Raw genomic sequence first — 16,356 nt, forward strand, 5'->3', positions numbered from 1 at the left:
CTCTTAGGTTCAGTTATGCATTTATCGTTACGATGTCCGTTTCTCTCGATTCACCACAGAAGCAGAGTCAGGATCATTGTTTGGAACTGACAGCAGGTTCCACATTCTGAAATCCCACCAATGAGGTTTATTTCCAATCAAAGACCGGGATGATGAGTGGTATAGTTGTTTTTAATTCAGATGCTTTTGACACATTAATTTTAAGGGTCACGCGATATCTCTCTCCTGGTCTGAATTATGTCAGTTATAGTTAGCTGTGGTGGAATTCAATTTACAACCTTTGCGTTTTTAAGCAGTCTTCTTGCATCAAATTTCGAATATCATTTTGAGGGAGATGCGATACAATTTCTGTTCTAAATTTCTTTTGCAACTGAGCATTATAAAGACGGAGCCCTCCTCCGTACACACGCTGCATAACAAATTGTATCACTTGAGACGAAAAATAATGTCCCGGGCTAGCTTGCAAAACAGCCTTTGAATACTTTTGAGTGGGAAAAATCAAATTATATGCAGGTTGTTGCAATGAAAAACATGGTTTCCTATAATTGAAATGTTATGTTATAGGACGTTGGTTATGTTTTATTGAATGTTTATAATATATTTTTATCTTTCAATGCAAATGATGTCAACATACAATAGGCTAAAAAATATTTGTAGTACCGTGTATATAATACCAAGAAAAAAATGAGTTCAAAAATCCATTTCACAATGGGTGTTCATACAAAAAATTGCTGTGTAATAATTTTATCTTGCCAGAGGCATATCGCTAGACATTTGGAAAGCTATTTTAACAGTTGTTTCCTTTTTGAGGACTTAGAAGGTCAGGTTAAACATCCTAAAACTTTTAGCCAAACAATTGTCACATGGCAACACACTTTTGGACCATGTGATATGTGCTGTAGTTGCTGTGCATACTATTACATTCCCCCCGTAACTAAAAGTGATTAAATGTAAGGGAAATTTGTTTCACTGCGACTCACATTTTCACCTCAACATTTATCTTCAGCCCTCAGGCCACATTTGCTGTTTTGGATTGAGGTTGAAGCTCCTTAAAAAAGATAAAAAGACAAAATAAACAAGCTCTTAAGTCACCTTGCCATGGGCACATTGCCATGGCTCTGAATGAACTGTTTCAGATATTTAAAACGTTAAGCCTTCACATATCTTTATAGTGTCACAGATAACCACATTTCACGGGACAAAAAGCTTGTATGAAAGTAATATTGTGACTGGCTGTCATGCCATACATACCAAACGCATAGTTTGCAGCTGTTGTGATTTTTTAAATATATATTTTTTTCGTTACTGCTCCTGGTATACTTGGAACAGAAGCTTTTTATTTTATTTAAGTTATTGTTTAATATGATTACTTTTACACAGAGCATGAATATTAATTTAAAAAATATGCAATTTTTAAGTAATTCCGGAACAACATTTATTCCTACACTTCTTACAGATCCTCTTTGAAACAGCCGTGGTGACTCATTACGAAAGGAAATGACGTGTATGCATCCACATTTGAGCAACAGTGCACATTAAACGGCCCTGCCACCGCCTTTTTAAAGAGCTGAGAAAGCAGTTAAATGGCAATTTGAGTGCAAAGGGGTAATTCCAAATGGTTCCTGGCTACACCAATCCCATTCCCAGAAAGTGAACAGGTTGTCTCTGCGTCCTAATGAGCCCTTAAATTACGGGCCTAGATCCCACTTCCTTTATACCCATGAGTGCTCGTAACATCCGGCCTTTAGTTCGACATGATTCATTCCCTTTTGGCACAATTAAAGCCACGCAATGTGCACACCGCATTTTGAGAAAATTCCCCCGATGCAGGAAACATCGGTGTTCACGCGGATGCACGCTGCATTTATTCACATTGTTTGCTGTATATATTTTGGGTTTTCAAAACATTTTAATAAGGATTTTTTTTACGTATGCCTTTTTATATATTGGTCAAGGCCTGGCCTTTTGAACGCGTGCTTACTTTTCAAAGGTTAAAGGTGCAGGGCTGCTAATGCCACTTCTGGCGGAATGGCCTCCTCTAGACTGTCGAGCAGTGGTTCTTAACCTGGAGTGCACCACCCTCTAGGGGTGGTGCGAGATGCCCTTTCTGGGGATGCGAGACTTGGCCAGATTTGTTTAGAAGGTAAATCATCGAAAGACAAATTAAGCACGGGCACGTAAGTCCAACTACTTTGTTTCATCAAACCCCTCTGTATTTCTTAACATATTTTTTTTTGCGGTTGAGAACCAAAGGGTGTGCAAGGCTGCAATAAAGGTTAAGAACCACTGCTCTAGAGGAATTCCCATCATAAAGCGTATCTGGCCTACTCTTCCACACTGAATCAGGAGACCACACGCAACCTGCCCATCTACTAGCTTTGGTGTATTATTGCTTGCTATTCAATACACATAGTCACTGTGTCACAATTATATTTGTAATGCTTGTGTGTGTTTCCATCAGCCTCGCTTATGTGCACAATGTGCGCTCGCATTTGTGCCATGTTGGTTATGAAAAACTCAACACATTTATCAATACCCCTGCCTGAAGAGGGGACATATATAATAGGTGACATTCCGGGGAATGGCCCTTCTTCATAGCAAATAAAATCTCAGTTATGGTTGGATTAAGCTGGACTATATATCAGCACTGATCAAGAATATGCATCTACTATTGTGCATAATGTTAAGATATTTACAATCACTTTGTTAACGTTGCTCCATTTATCATGGGCTGCAAGGCGAGGGGAATATTGTTGTGAATTTATCTGCAATGTAAATCTCGCGAAATGAAGGTTAAATATATTATTGTTGCAGAGGAGAACTTCTGTCATTAGCGGTGACATGGGGACCAATATTGATCCTATTACCCACAGGTGGCATGGGGACCAATATTGATCCTATTACCCACAGGGTTATCCGCGATTTTACTATGGGGTAAAAAATAAGTGACGGATAACCCCACAGACAATTGTACGCATTCTTGATTTGAAGCTTTCGTGACTGCAGGAATTCATACTCTTTGGTTCTTTCGGTAAAGTCACAGAAAGAACCAAAGAATATAATTGTATGTATGGCCACGTGACTCCTGTTATTTAAAAAAAATTACGGATAATAGGATGCCATTCCATAAAGACTCATGGGAAAAGTTACATATAATGGGAAGAATAAGGACACAAATAACAGGAGTTTTCACAGACCTGACAGCTGCCGCAAATAGGGGGTCGTCCATAAATGACATCACGCACCTAGGGAAGAGAGGGGGGGTTTGATAAATGTGACATCACTTCAAAATGCGAAACTTTAAATAAACTTAATGAAATAGAATTGTTATAACAACACTAATTTAGATAAATTCCTATCTAATATATTTAAATTTACTAAGGTCACCTTTTATTTATTCCATGATGGAGCATTTTGCTTCTCCATGGGACAATGGAGAAGCATAAATTTAGTAATTTTTTTGAATGATTGTTAATAGACATTTTGATTCTAATGATTCTACCAGGGCTTTTCATTCTGTGGAATAATTGTACTCTCCATTTTTTTTCGTTCTACTACGAAGTTTCAAGTATTTTTTTAATAGTTATAATACTTTTAATATTTTATAATTTTAAGATAATTTCAATATAATATTCTGAACATATGCAGTTTTAGTTAGACGTTGAATATTTTCAAGTGCATTTTATGCTAAATTTCAGCTTTCCAATGCCTCTTTTTAAATAAATGTTTTCTCCTACAACATCAAAATGTAGCGGCACATTAAATACGCACTACAATGACAATAGTTTAAAGTGATTTGAAGCAAGTTTCATTTTCAAAATGGAAATATGGCTTTGGGGGGGGGGGGGGCAGAGCTTTGTGACGTCATGTTTGAGGGGGTCTGTCTTTTTGTGACGCCGTGTGACGAAGGGGGGATGGGGGGGGGGGTCAAAAATCGGCCAAAATAGCGTGACGTCATTTATGGACGGCCCCTAATGTCAGTCTCGGCTAATATGGCCGTGGACAAAAGGAGTTTTTTTATATGCAACAAATGGAATGTGTGAGGGAACATGGGTCATCATTTTATGTGAAGGCAAACAAACTTGGTATGTTTTTTGTTTGTTAATTGTGGTTTACTCTCTTATTGATATTTTTAAAGAGTAGAAATGCATCTACCTCTCTTTCTACTTATTCAACAAAATACTGAACTTGGTTATTTGCAAATATTTTGTTATTTTCACCTTGTTCACTTAAAAGTACATATGTCTCGGCCTTGCTGTGCGCTGCGTTGCACCACTATCCGAGTAGTGAACCTCACGTTCATTAAACGTTCAGAGCCAAGATGAATATCCGACTCCGACTTAACTAATTGAATGAGGTAAAACTGATGGAAAAACACAGCACAAAATACAGCATCTGTTAATACTTCCAGTATCGATACAATGAATGAACACAAGGAGCATCATAACATTGTCTTAGATAACATGAAACTCAACAATACGTCCTGGATGGACCAGGAACCTACATTAGCACTGAATAGCTACACAAGAGAATAAGCTACTGTGTTTAATAAGGTCACTTCGTGTAATCACCATACTGTAGCCCAAACGTACAGCGCTGCACATAACACTGAACTGTGGATGAGATACTTCTTCATCCTTGCTCTAAAGATCGCATTAAAGTTACATGGGCACAAGTCTGACTCGACTTATTCAATTACAAGTAACATTCACAATAATGCAAGTGGCAGGCTTCGTTGTTAACTAGGCCTCATATTTATCACAACAATTTAACAGCATTATAACGGCAATCCTAACATTAAACCAGCATTCCCAGTATTATAAGAACATAAACACAATGACCTCTTTTCAATGAGACGCTATTTGTACCTCCATTTTGTACTTTGTGTAATGGCTGACACCCTGCCTCATGGCTTAGAGAATGTTAAATCGTAACTTCCTGGTCACGTGACCAAACTCAACACCATATCAGGAAGTTCCTGTGTAACCAACACCCCCATACCTGCCATGTGGCAGAACAATTTATATTGCAATACCTATTTGTTTAGTTATTCATAGGAAAGTAGGCACATTGTATTGCTTACATATCTACCTGGTTAAAGTGAGCTCCTTGGGCCAGGCTGTCGAGGAATCAGAATCAGAATCTTTATTTAGACAGTCGGAATCCGATGAGCTATGAAGCTCTTTTTCGCAGATGTCCAGTAGAGGCGAGTCAGCAAAGTATGGGCTGGTCAGCAAAGATTGGAGGATACAGGATTGATACATCTCAGGTCTATCTAACCCGTATGCACTGCGTGTGAATTGAGAAGAAGAGAGGACACGGAGCAACGGAATGGGTTAATTTAGTTTGTGTGCAGGTACATAGTGGAAATTTGTATAGCAAGGTCATGTGAGATGGCAGTGGCTTGAGGAGGCATTCATCCAGCAGTGGATTCATCACGGCTGATGCTGGTGATTACTGAATGATTTCAATGAGCCACGATTGAGTGCAATAGCTCAGTAATGTGCAATTGTGTTGCCAAACAGAGGAAATTCCCTTGTAGCGTGCAACGACACGAGGCGTTACTCAATGTTTAAAGAAAGCAGCAAAGTTACGTGAGGGAAGTTAGCACCGTTTAACTTCAGATTTAGTTGTGGACATTTACAGGATACATTAGCTTACATTGTTTCCCTTCAGATTTGTATGTGGCTAACAGTGCATAATATATTTTCTTAGTGCTAGGATTTGTTATGAAGATATGTTCCATCAAGTGTTCTGTGGTTTTTTTTTTCCCCACACGGAAACTTTGCGAAGGCGCCTTGTGAACGGCTTACAGTTATTATTGTTTTTAACTGTGAGGTCAGGTGATAGTTTTCATGAACTGAAGAGCACTAGGGTGAACATAATTAATATTTGTTTGTTCATATTTGTAATCTATTAATGAAATACGGATGAGTTAAATTATTGCGTAATCCACCTCATATTGCCAGCTTGATTACATTTTCGAGGCAATGCCATAAAATAAAACAAATTACTGTACCGTATACTAAACCACAGCATTAGCACTGAGATGAAATATTTGCCTTGCCTCTTGGGGAAAAGATCCGCTTCTATAGATAGGTTTCAGCTTCAGGGAACATTTTTCTGTCCTGACATGATGACATACCCATATTGGTTAGACTGAAGAGTAGAATATAAAGTGATAAACATGGTTAGAGCTTCGTGTAAATAATAATAATAATTTCCAGCCCTTGGTGAAGGATCTCATTTGACCATACTTCACCACACTGGATAGTGTGGGTTGGTGAAGGTGTGGTCCAGGACTGGCTCAGATATCACTCACAGCTGATTTTATCTGCGGCCCGGCATCAAATGCAGGTCACCAGGTTCACTGTGCAGTGGGTGTGTGAACCACTATGCCACTACTCCACGCCTTTTATAATCAACTTATTCTTTCCTGCTAATTACTCTCATTGTGTGTGTACTCGTGTCGCATTATATGTATATCTTCCGTTGCTGCTGCACGTTTCTGTGCCATAGCTCCCGATTCATTTGGGCATTACAGCATACATTTAGGTCTCGTTAAGGAATTATGTCATCTTAGTGTCCCGTCAGTTTCGTCGTCGTGAGGACATGTGTCGTTGTGTCGCAACGTTTTTGAACAATTAGTTTAGAGCAAAATAATATATCTGCATATTTACAGTAACGATATCATTTTCAGTTCGTTGCAAATATTATTTTTGAAGAGGAAAACGTGCTTCTCTCTCTGCCTGATTCCGAGTAAAGGGTGGGTGGGGGATAGAGAGGTCTCGCTTCGCACCTGTACGTGCCACAGCGGCCTTCGCACCTGTACGTGCCACAGCGGCCTTCGCACCTGTACGTGCCACAGCGGCCTTCGCACCTGTACGTGCCACAGCGGCCTTCGCACTCACATTCGCCAGTGGGGACAAAGCAACGCTCGCTTTTACAGGAAGTTGGCTTCGACATCCCCTCGTGCCAACAGAGCCATTCGTTTATGAATACTGATTGCTCGCAGAGGAAGCCAAAGTCGGCTCTCACTTCTAAAGGCCGACTGTTAAGCTGTTTGGCACAACGGCTTGCGCATTTCAATCTGGCCAACTGCTGGTGAGCCTGAACGGAACAAAGCTCCCCCGTATAGCCCTAATAGACTGTGAGGGCAAGTGCTATTAGCGAGCACCTACGAAGGCCGGCACGGCACACCAGGGGGTGGGTGGCCAGCACCACGCCCGGCCGCCTTTGTCTCCCTAGTGGCTATGTTAACACACTCCACCAGGTACTCATTTGAGGCTGAGTCGACCTAGGGGAGGTCCAGGATCGGTTCAAATAATCGTCACTGCTGTTGACCGTGAGCGGGAATCGAACTCGGGTAGGCGGGTTCGAAGCGCAGCGTGGCGCTGACCGCTCCGCTGCCGAACGCAACACAAACGACAAAGACACACACACGTCGCAGGTCTTTCGTATCGCTGGACATTTTTCTTCAATTTTGCCATGTCTGCTAGAAAATGAAACGCAGTTTCACAGGGAAAATTACTCGTCGCATATTTCAGAAACCTTTACTCAGAGAATAAACAAAACCTGCATGACGTGAAGAACATTTCAGCTCATGGCAACTATTGCCTAAGTGGCCGTACTCATTTGGCAAATTACTTTACAACAACACTTCTAAGTAAGTGTGATGGAAGATGCTGCTATACGCCCTAGAACTTTATGTTGCATTTTTATGGAGTCCTAAAATTAATTAAAAGCCTAAATGTACAGCCATGTGTTCTTCCACTGCTGCATGGAGGCCTCGCCAAGCCTTTTGCTCAGTCGTAGGGGGTTTGTGACTGTACTTCACTGCACTGGTCAGTGCAGGAAGGTGAACATGTTTTTCCCACGGCCGATTTAAATATCACACGTTCCTGATTTGTACCATGACCCAGGACTCAAATTGAGGTCATCAGATTGAGAGCGCAGTGCAGTCCACCGCTATACTCCCCAACCCCCAAAGCCTAAAAAACAACCAACGGTGGAGGTGTTGAGTCCAAGTTTCCTCATTACAGTGTGTTCTCCTATAACGAGGTCGTAGTTGTGTTCCTGAAGAACACCGCGTTATGGAAAAATCGTGTAATCATAAATAATATATAATGCAGGGTGAAGCCCAGTCCGCGACAACACGTGAGATGCATACGCAGGCTGAACAAAGAGTGAGGCGCGTGGGTAGCGTTTAGAAGCATCCAGCAGCATCCCAATACCTTGTGTGATGATGCTACGCTGTGGCAGCCGTACAACCGCTTACTCCGTCCGGCACGCGCTGCGACGTAGTTCCGTTCACTCAATCGCGTTGTATCTAATTCGCATCCTTGTTATAAAAAATGTGTTCTCGAATACATCCATCACGTTATATCAAATTTGCGTTACGAAAACACGCGTTACGAAAACACGCGTTACAAGAGAACAGACTGTATATGTTTTTCAGACACGGGGCTTATTAAATCCTTTATATTAAGTTCACTTGCTTGCTTGCTTGCGCGCTTACGACCGTGCAAATCTTTCGGTCGTGTTTTAACCCACTTCCCGTGATCCAATCGAGCTGACATTTTGCACACAGACTCGTTGTGCGTGACAATTTATTTTCGTGAAAATTTTTTTCCAAAATTTTCCACTTTTTAGGGAAAAAAAATTTCACTAACACAATCATATATTTTTCCTAAACACAGGAAAATTATTCAAGAAAACAACAAAAATGTACAATATAAACAATCATACAAAAACTGAAAACCTTATAATCCTTATATACGACTTTCCTTATATTTAATTTAAAATACCAATGTGATAAAAATGAAACTCTTACTCAAGAAAAACAGAAATGAATAATAAAATAAAACCGATGCCACGCATATAAAGGATTTGAAAAATTAGTTTTTACGGGTTAATTTTTTAAATTCTCATTTAGAAAGATATATCCTGTACAGCGTAAGTTCACAACCGTTCGGGCTCATGCATTGTTATGTTTTGGGGCTGTGCCCTGTGTTGCTCGGCATGATGCCCCATGTTGTGCTCCTCATGCTGAAGCTCCCAAACACGTGGATTGAAATGTGACACATTGTGCCGAGCTATAAACTATTTTTAATTTTATCAGGTTAAGGCCCACTAAACTAAATAGCTCTTTTTCAGAAGCAACCTGGCCACAGATTATAGCCTAATTAAGCGGTTTATCGCGTGGAAATTTACTAGCAGACAAATACTCTAAACGCATGTTTCTAAATGTGGAGGTAAAAACCAGAGAACCTGGAGGACATTGAAACTCTTTATACAGCACGTGTCAAGGGTCGGGCTCGAACCGACGACTTCCTGCACACGAGACGAGGTAGTTCACATCTCGCCACCGTGGCGCCCCTACAACACATGGTACAACCAGAAAACACATCAGAGAGCCATGCAAAGAAGCCACAATAAGCGATGTGGTTGACTCATATATGGTGTATTGTTACTTTATTATCGCGTTTTGTTTACCCAGAAAAGCCTCACTGACTATAATACCCTTCAGGAGGATCCTGCCAAGTTTTCACAGTTGGGCGTGATGTTGCTTGCTGCTGTGTGTAATCCCAGTGAAGTAATTTGCAGAGATGTTTCAAAATTTGTATATTTTGCCAATACCATGAACATCGTGTGGGATTTTTCTTTGAACAATGGTCCTTAATCAAAAACAATTGTTTCGGCAAAACAAAATCTAAATATGTTTTTTGTTCGGGAAATAAATAATTCTGGATATATTTAAAATTGAGTAAATTGCAGGTCATTCTTTTTCAGCATTGGGATATATAGCCAACACCAATTACATTGCATTATTTGTTTAGCTATGGGAGGAAATGAGGGAACCCATAGGAAATCCCCGTGCAACAAAGAAATGAGAACATACAAACTCCACACAGAAAAGCACCCAGGTAGGGAATCGAACCCAGGGTATTCTTGCTGCAAGACACAAGCGTTCCCCGGTGGACCACCTGTATAATTTGTGCAGTCGCCCGTCCCGTTGAAGACACCACATCAAGGATGCTCGCAATGCTCGAGCGTCATTGTAGATTCACGCGGAGCCTTCCACCGGGAATCATTTGTGTTGCGTGTGGGCCAAATGGCGCTGATTAATCTGCCATGCCGCAGGAAGCTCCGTATTATTCACATCCCTTATAAGTGCCAACCCAGCCAGAATTTATCAATTTAATTCCATGTGAAACCACTTTCACCTACTTGTTAGAGCCCTCTTAAATATATATATAATAAAATAAATGAAAAGGTCAGCCTGAATTGCCTCATGAATATTGAAAATTGTTTTACGTTTTCTGAAATTAAGGTTTTGCAGTGGCTTCAGAAATGCGCTGCTTGTGAGATTTCCTCTTGCATCTGCATCGTCGCCACATAATCCAAATCCTCCCCATTTCAATATCCGCACAAAAAAAAACTCTCTGTATGTCGACTTAAGTTCATGTGAATTCGTTTTTGTATGTGTTGATATCAATTTGAGTGTATTTAACATCCTCTTCCAAGACGCCTGGCCAGGCAAAGTTTATCACCAACAATGTCGTGAGCCAAGTCATCACAGGGCTGCAACGCCCAACTCAATATGATAAACACAACAACTTCCCCAAAAGAAAGCAAATGTGAAATATTTAAACATTATTTGTAGAACTGTTCATATGAAACACGAGAGGTTCACTGTAGCAATTTGTACTTTGTGAGCAATGAATAAACATTGTTAAAACAACACACATTCCCATATCGTTATCTGTGTGCGACCTTTTTCAGTGACACACTTTTTACTGGACTGGGGTTCGCATGCCAACATATATTATGCCCCTTGCACTTACTTTTAATCATTGATTAAAATAATTCACCTGCATAATACCCATCCAAAGGAACGCGCCATTTGCAAGGGTGTCCCACTGACAAGTGACCCATACATGGCACGCACGTAATGACAGGGGTACAAGCATTTTTAAATCTACAACATGCATTATACATTTGTAGTGTTGTAAGGACGGACTTCTAAACTTCTTTATGGCACACACTGTTTATTATCTTAATACACAGTCCCTATCACACTAAGGGGTATATGGTCCCCTCACCCGTTACCCTCAGAAGGTACAAGCCTCCGGACCTTGCAGGCTATCTAATCTCCCTGCTCTCCCAGCATCCTCTGGCTAGACCTAGGGGATCTCTCCCCGACCACTGGTTACTCTGAGCCCTAGCCCTGATAAGGGCTGGAGGGCTTGGTCCAGGGTCCTAGACGTCTTCGGCCGACTTGGGTCTTTGTGTAGCAGAACTCCTCCAGAGCTCTCAGCGCTCTGGCTTTTATACCTGTTCGTGGCCGGGTTGTCCAATCCCCGGCCACCTTGTGAGACCCTGATTGGTCCTTCCCAATCTGGCGTTTGGATACTACCTCACCCCATTTGACCCTGACCGTTTGATTGGAGCGGGAAAACCTTGTTTACGATCTGCTCTCAAAGTTTGCGAACAGCGAGTAGTTAACGCCACTACACATTCATACAAAGTAAAATACATTTGTACAGCTTCAAGAACGGGAACAAGACAGCCAAAGCAGCGACCATGAACATCACACCGAAGTCGAACACATAAATATATGGTGCACGCTCCCGGTTCATAAAATGCAGGGCATATTACAGGGCATCTCGACACAAGCCCACAAAGTGCAATAATTTCTCAGCTAGATGGATGCTTATAGGCTGTAGCCAGTAGTCATAGTGAGCAGCAGTGTTACAGAAACAGAGTTTAATAAGTTTATATTCTTAGTGAATGGATGGGCAGGTTGGTTTAAGGACTTACGTGGTTCACGTATTTGCGAATGAGTCAAGATGTTTGGAAGTATGTCCAATCAGTGTGGTTTAGCTTAGGGGGTAAGAATGGAGAGGATGATGAGTGGAACATCGTCCTATAACAATCTGTTTTCGCGATGCAATTCTAATGTCTGTACACAGAGTGTTGAACATTCTATAATGTGGCAAAATTCCTGAGGGGGCTTAGTTGCCTTTGTAGATGAGAATGAGATGGCTGGCTCTGGGAATTGAGTTGTCTGTTTCCAGGCGTTCTGCATTTGTCTATAATTGGAAACAGTTTTTTTCTGTCGGTGAGACAGTCGATTTCTACCAGAATTTTATTTTTTTCTCAAATGGGTTCTCCAGAGCATGTATTGTCACTCCATCCTTTCAATAAACCGGCCATGTACAAGAATGCCATTAGTGTATGGGGGAAAATGTGCCTCTGAAATACCAATTTTATTTCTAATATGGCGATTGTCAAATGGAATTGTAAACTAATTCTCAAGGAAAGTGAACATCTGAATAGCTTCTTTGTAATTTCAAACACGTCCTCCATTACAGCTATCGCCATCTTCTAATTCCACAGAGGATTGGGGGGTGCAATATTTCTCAATTTAAAAGCGAGCATTAAATCAGGGCCTCCAACGGTGATGCGGTTCCTGTATAAATAAGCTTGTCTATATTTAAAACAAAAATCCATCCATTTTCAAGGCTTAATTCAGCAGGTCGCACCAACCTGTGGCTATCCTTTGGGATTGATTTCATAACAGACAGGATCCCGGTGATTCGATGAATGCGAATGTTATGGTACTGATTAGTGCGGTTGTGCAGCGCCTCCGGCTCCCACGAGGCATAAGCGCGTCATTTTGAATGAACATGAATTAGAGTCTTCACAAGTGCGCTGATTAGATATTACCCACAGCAGCTGGGGCGGTGCTGTGGCTGGTCGTCGAGGAGAGCGGAGTGATGGTTTGGATTTTTTTTCCCTTTTGCTAATCCATTGAGGGTTGCCTCTTGGGACGGGCTAATGAAGTGTGAATCCCTGCGTGGGGCACATACAATGAAAAAGGTTAATGTCTTTAACAGTTGCAAGCACATTATCGAATGTTGTGAAATTAAACGTTTTAATCGCGAGAGCACGGGTAATGATGGTTCAACGAGAGGGGTGCTGAACCATTCATATTTTTCTCCGAGGCAGCGGATGCGAACTAATTCACTAAAATGAGTCTTTACCAACAACACGCTTTGCTTTCATGTCACTGTGACATCTATGCGCAGCCCTTGATGTGTAAACTCAGCAGTAGGGCAACAGCAAGTGTCTGCAAGATACCGATGATGGGTGGGTGCATCAATACAACATGTGATGCAACTGTCGGCCGTCCTTTTTTTTGCTCCAGCCCTTCGATCATTAACACCACACCTGCTAACAACTGTCAAAGCCCCCAAATAGCGTGGCTCACGACACCGTGGATATCGAGCCATGTCCCGCGAACGAACACACACATATGCAGTTAGATGGCTGATGATTGAGATAATTTCGTTGAAAGGTTGCGTTTGTAACGGGTGTGTGGTGGTGGACTGGCCGTGCCCCCTCCGAGTCCTCGGCTGCTCCGTGGCCGATCCAGTCCCCCCCTCCCCCACATTCGGCGACCACCCCCCAACCGCCCCTCTCAATTTGTCGCGCATGCGCAATACGGCAGCAGACAGCCGTCAACCCCCACCCCCGGCCCTCTCAATTCCCGTGGGTCGCGCACGCGCAGTTGAGACATCAGACGCGAAGACGCACACAGAGACACACAGACACGGAGACAGAGACACACATACGTAGAGACACAGACACAAAGACACGGAGACACACAGAGACACGGACACACACAGAGACATGGAGACACGGAGACAATCACACAGACACGGACACATAAATACGGGGACACAGAGACACACACAGAGACATGTCCCTGTACAATGCGGGTAGTCATAACACGGATGTTTTTCAGCCGCCTGCTTTGCTGTTGAAAACGACTACAGTTGATTCCGCTCACGCAATGCCGCTACATTGTTATCCTCGGCCAAGGAGTTCAAAATAACAATGCAACAGGGGAACTATTATTTGCCTTTTGAACATTAAATATTAACGAAGCATTTTCCAAGACCAAAAATCCAGAATGGTTTGGGCAGAACACAAAACAGAACGTCGTTATAAGTGCATGCACAGACACATTGACGATGGATATCGGCAAACATGAGGAGCCCGGGGCACGCTGTGAAGGGACGGCCACAATCGAAGCAGGGGGGGGGGGGGATAGACTGTGACGTCGATGCTATCTGAACCAATCAGGCCACCCGCACGGACAACCTACAAGCACAGTTCACTTTTTACAAGAAGGGGAATACGGTTAAGTCATTATTGAGGAATTAAATATATGCCGTATGTCGGATGTTCTTTCTTGTATTATATCACTTAATTGTGTCCACATCAGTGCCATTTTGTTTGCTTCTGGGAGTCGTGGAGGCACCTTTATGGGCTCTTCACCTTGACCTTGGTTTGGTTTCTCAAAAAGCCACCGAATTTTGTGAGACGAGGGTAACTTATTCTGCAATTCGGTGAGTCGAGGGTAACTATCGTTGTTGTGTGAGTCGAGAGTAACTATTGTTCTGTAATTCTGTGAGTCAGGGTAACTGTTCTGTAATTCTGAGTCGAGGGTAACTTGTTTTGTAAGTTTGAGTAGAGGTTAACTGTTGTTCTAGAATTCTGTGAGTCGAGGGTAACTATTGTTTCGTGATTCTGTGAGTCGAGGGTAACTATTGTTGGCTCTTCGATAACTGATAAAATGCGGTGATTTGTGAATGACTATTATTTACAAATTGCTCATCGTCGTTCACATTTATGACTTGTGCTTTTTACGTGTGACTGTGTCACAAGGTTTATATGCCACTAACCAACGATAATGACGCCCTCACAATAAAATAATTACCAGATCAAACGTTCGTCATTTAAAATCCTACCTATAAAATTCATTTTTTGTTTGTCTGTCTGCGCATGCGCGCTTGCAAGGGATTTGGCTCTCCAACGGTGGGGTTTATGTGAAAATAATTAGCCAGGTACCACGGCGTCAGCCCCGCGATGGGCAAGCACTATTTTCCTTTTCCCGTCCGTCACCTTTAAATAAGTTTAAATAGCGTTTTTTACCGATTCTCTTTAGTGATTTAGTTGCACCATTATTTATTTATTTTCCTTCACCGCTCCGGGCGGGACAACGCAGCAAGCTGCGCATGCGCACAACGCTCATCAAGTTAGCCCCTAGCAACGCACTATCGGCGGAGGTGTGCGACCTTTTGTATTCGCCTGCACACTCTACAAGGTAAGTCGCGTACGTCTATATATATAAAATCGCAAATCTGTCTGTCTGTCTGTCTGTGTGTGTGTCTGTCTGTCTGTGTGTCGCCGGACCATACGCAGTTTCATTGGACGAAATGTGAGGGATTTGCGAGACACGATTGGTCCGTTTGGTTTTCCACGGCGGTTGCCCCTGGCAACGGGTAGCGACGCATTCGCTGCGGGGTGGACGCCATTTTTAATTCCCGTTAAAAATATGCGCACGCATTAACACGCGACTCTGAGGTAAATTCATCAAAGTTTCACGTCCTCTTCACTCCCCCCCCCCCCCACCCCAATGTGTGCAATTACTATTATTATTAAATTACACTTTGCACTACTGACAGTGGTTGCCCCTAGCAACGCACACACGATCGGCACAAATTTTCATTCGCGTTAAACATGCAACTAAAACACAAAACGCTGAGGTTATTTTTTCACAGTGTGATGTCCTCTTCTCCCAACCCCACCCCATTGCGTCCTGTTACTACTATAGAGCCCCTAGATATTATGGCCGGAGGGAGTGGCCCAGCCCCCAGCCTGCCAAGGTGACACCTCGGCCGGCTGCGTGCTCTAGGCGATGACGGGGATCTGCAGAGGACTAGGCCTCACCACGGCAATGTTAACTACCATTTCCTTTCTACTTTCCCTAACCTCACCTTGATAGAAACCCAGTTTTTTTCATAATCACCTTGCTAATATTACATTAACTGTGTTTGTGTGCAGACTACTATTTTTGTTTGCCTGCTCACAACAAATCGTTTAAGAAGCACTTTCTCATTATTATTATAATTATTATTTCTCAACTCACCATTATAGAAAACTTTTTTCTATAACCACCTTGTTAATATTACATTAGTACTGTGTGTGCGCAAACAACTAATTTGTCTCTTTCTTGCTTCTTTCGCTAAACTCACATACATTAAATCCTGTTATTTTAATAATCTCCATCAAAATATAAAAACATTGATTTTTGTGTGCTCACAACTCATATTCTTTCAATACCTTGGTCATTTTTAATATTCTTATTATTGTGTCAAATAACGTTGACAGAAACCTGCATTTTAAAGAATCACCCTGCAAATATTACATTAATAATGTTTGTGCTCCTGACAACTAAGATTTCAAAATTTACTTGGTCAATATAAATTTTTTTTTATTGTG

At 41.9% G+C, this 16,356-nt stretch overlaps 1 protein-coding gene and 2 long non-coding RNA genes across 9 annotated transcripts in view; 1 reads left to right on the forward strand and 2 right to left on the reverse strand.

Moving 5' to 3' along the window:
• LOC133350734 (glutamate receptor ionotropic, delta-2-like) overlaps positions 1 to 16,356 on the forward strand; it is a 211,307-nt gene that overhangs the window by 35,281 nt on the left and 159,670 nt on the right. The gene's annotated exons all lie outside the window — the stretch shown is intronic.
• Positions 978 to 8,328, reverse strand: LOC133350480 (uncharacterized). The gene is made up of 6 exons (XR_009756081.1): positions 8,235 to 8,328; positions 7,278 to 7,406; positions 5,092 to 5,289; positions 4,221 to 4,363; positions 3,198 to 3,245; positions 978 to 1,048 (listed from the first exon to the last, which is right to left on the reverse strand). It is a non-coding gene; the product is annotated as an uncharacterized LOC133350480 (long non-coding RNA).
• On the reverse strand, positions 9,283 to 13,432 carry LOC133350481 (uncharacterized). Its single transcript, XR_009756082.1, has 3 exons — positions 13,320 to 13,432; positions 12,737 to 12,858; positions 9,283 to 9,378 (listed from the first exon to the last, which is right to left on the reverse strand). It is a non-coding gene; the product is annotated as an uncharacterized LOC133350481 (long non-coding RNA).

The sequence above is a fragment of the Lethenteron reissneri genome, chromosome 34 (assembly GCF_015708825.2).
Source record: "Lethenteron reissneri isolate LAM-NWPU_2019-01 chromosome 34, ASM1570882v1, whole genome shotgun sequence".
NCBI classification, from domain to species: domain Eukaryota; kingdom Metazoa; phylum Chordata; class Hyperoartia; order Petromyzontiformes; family Petromyzontidae; genus Lethenteron; species Lethenteron reissneri.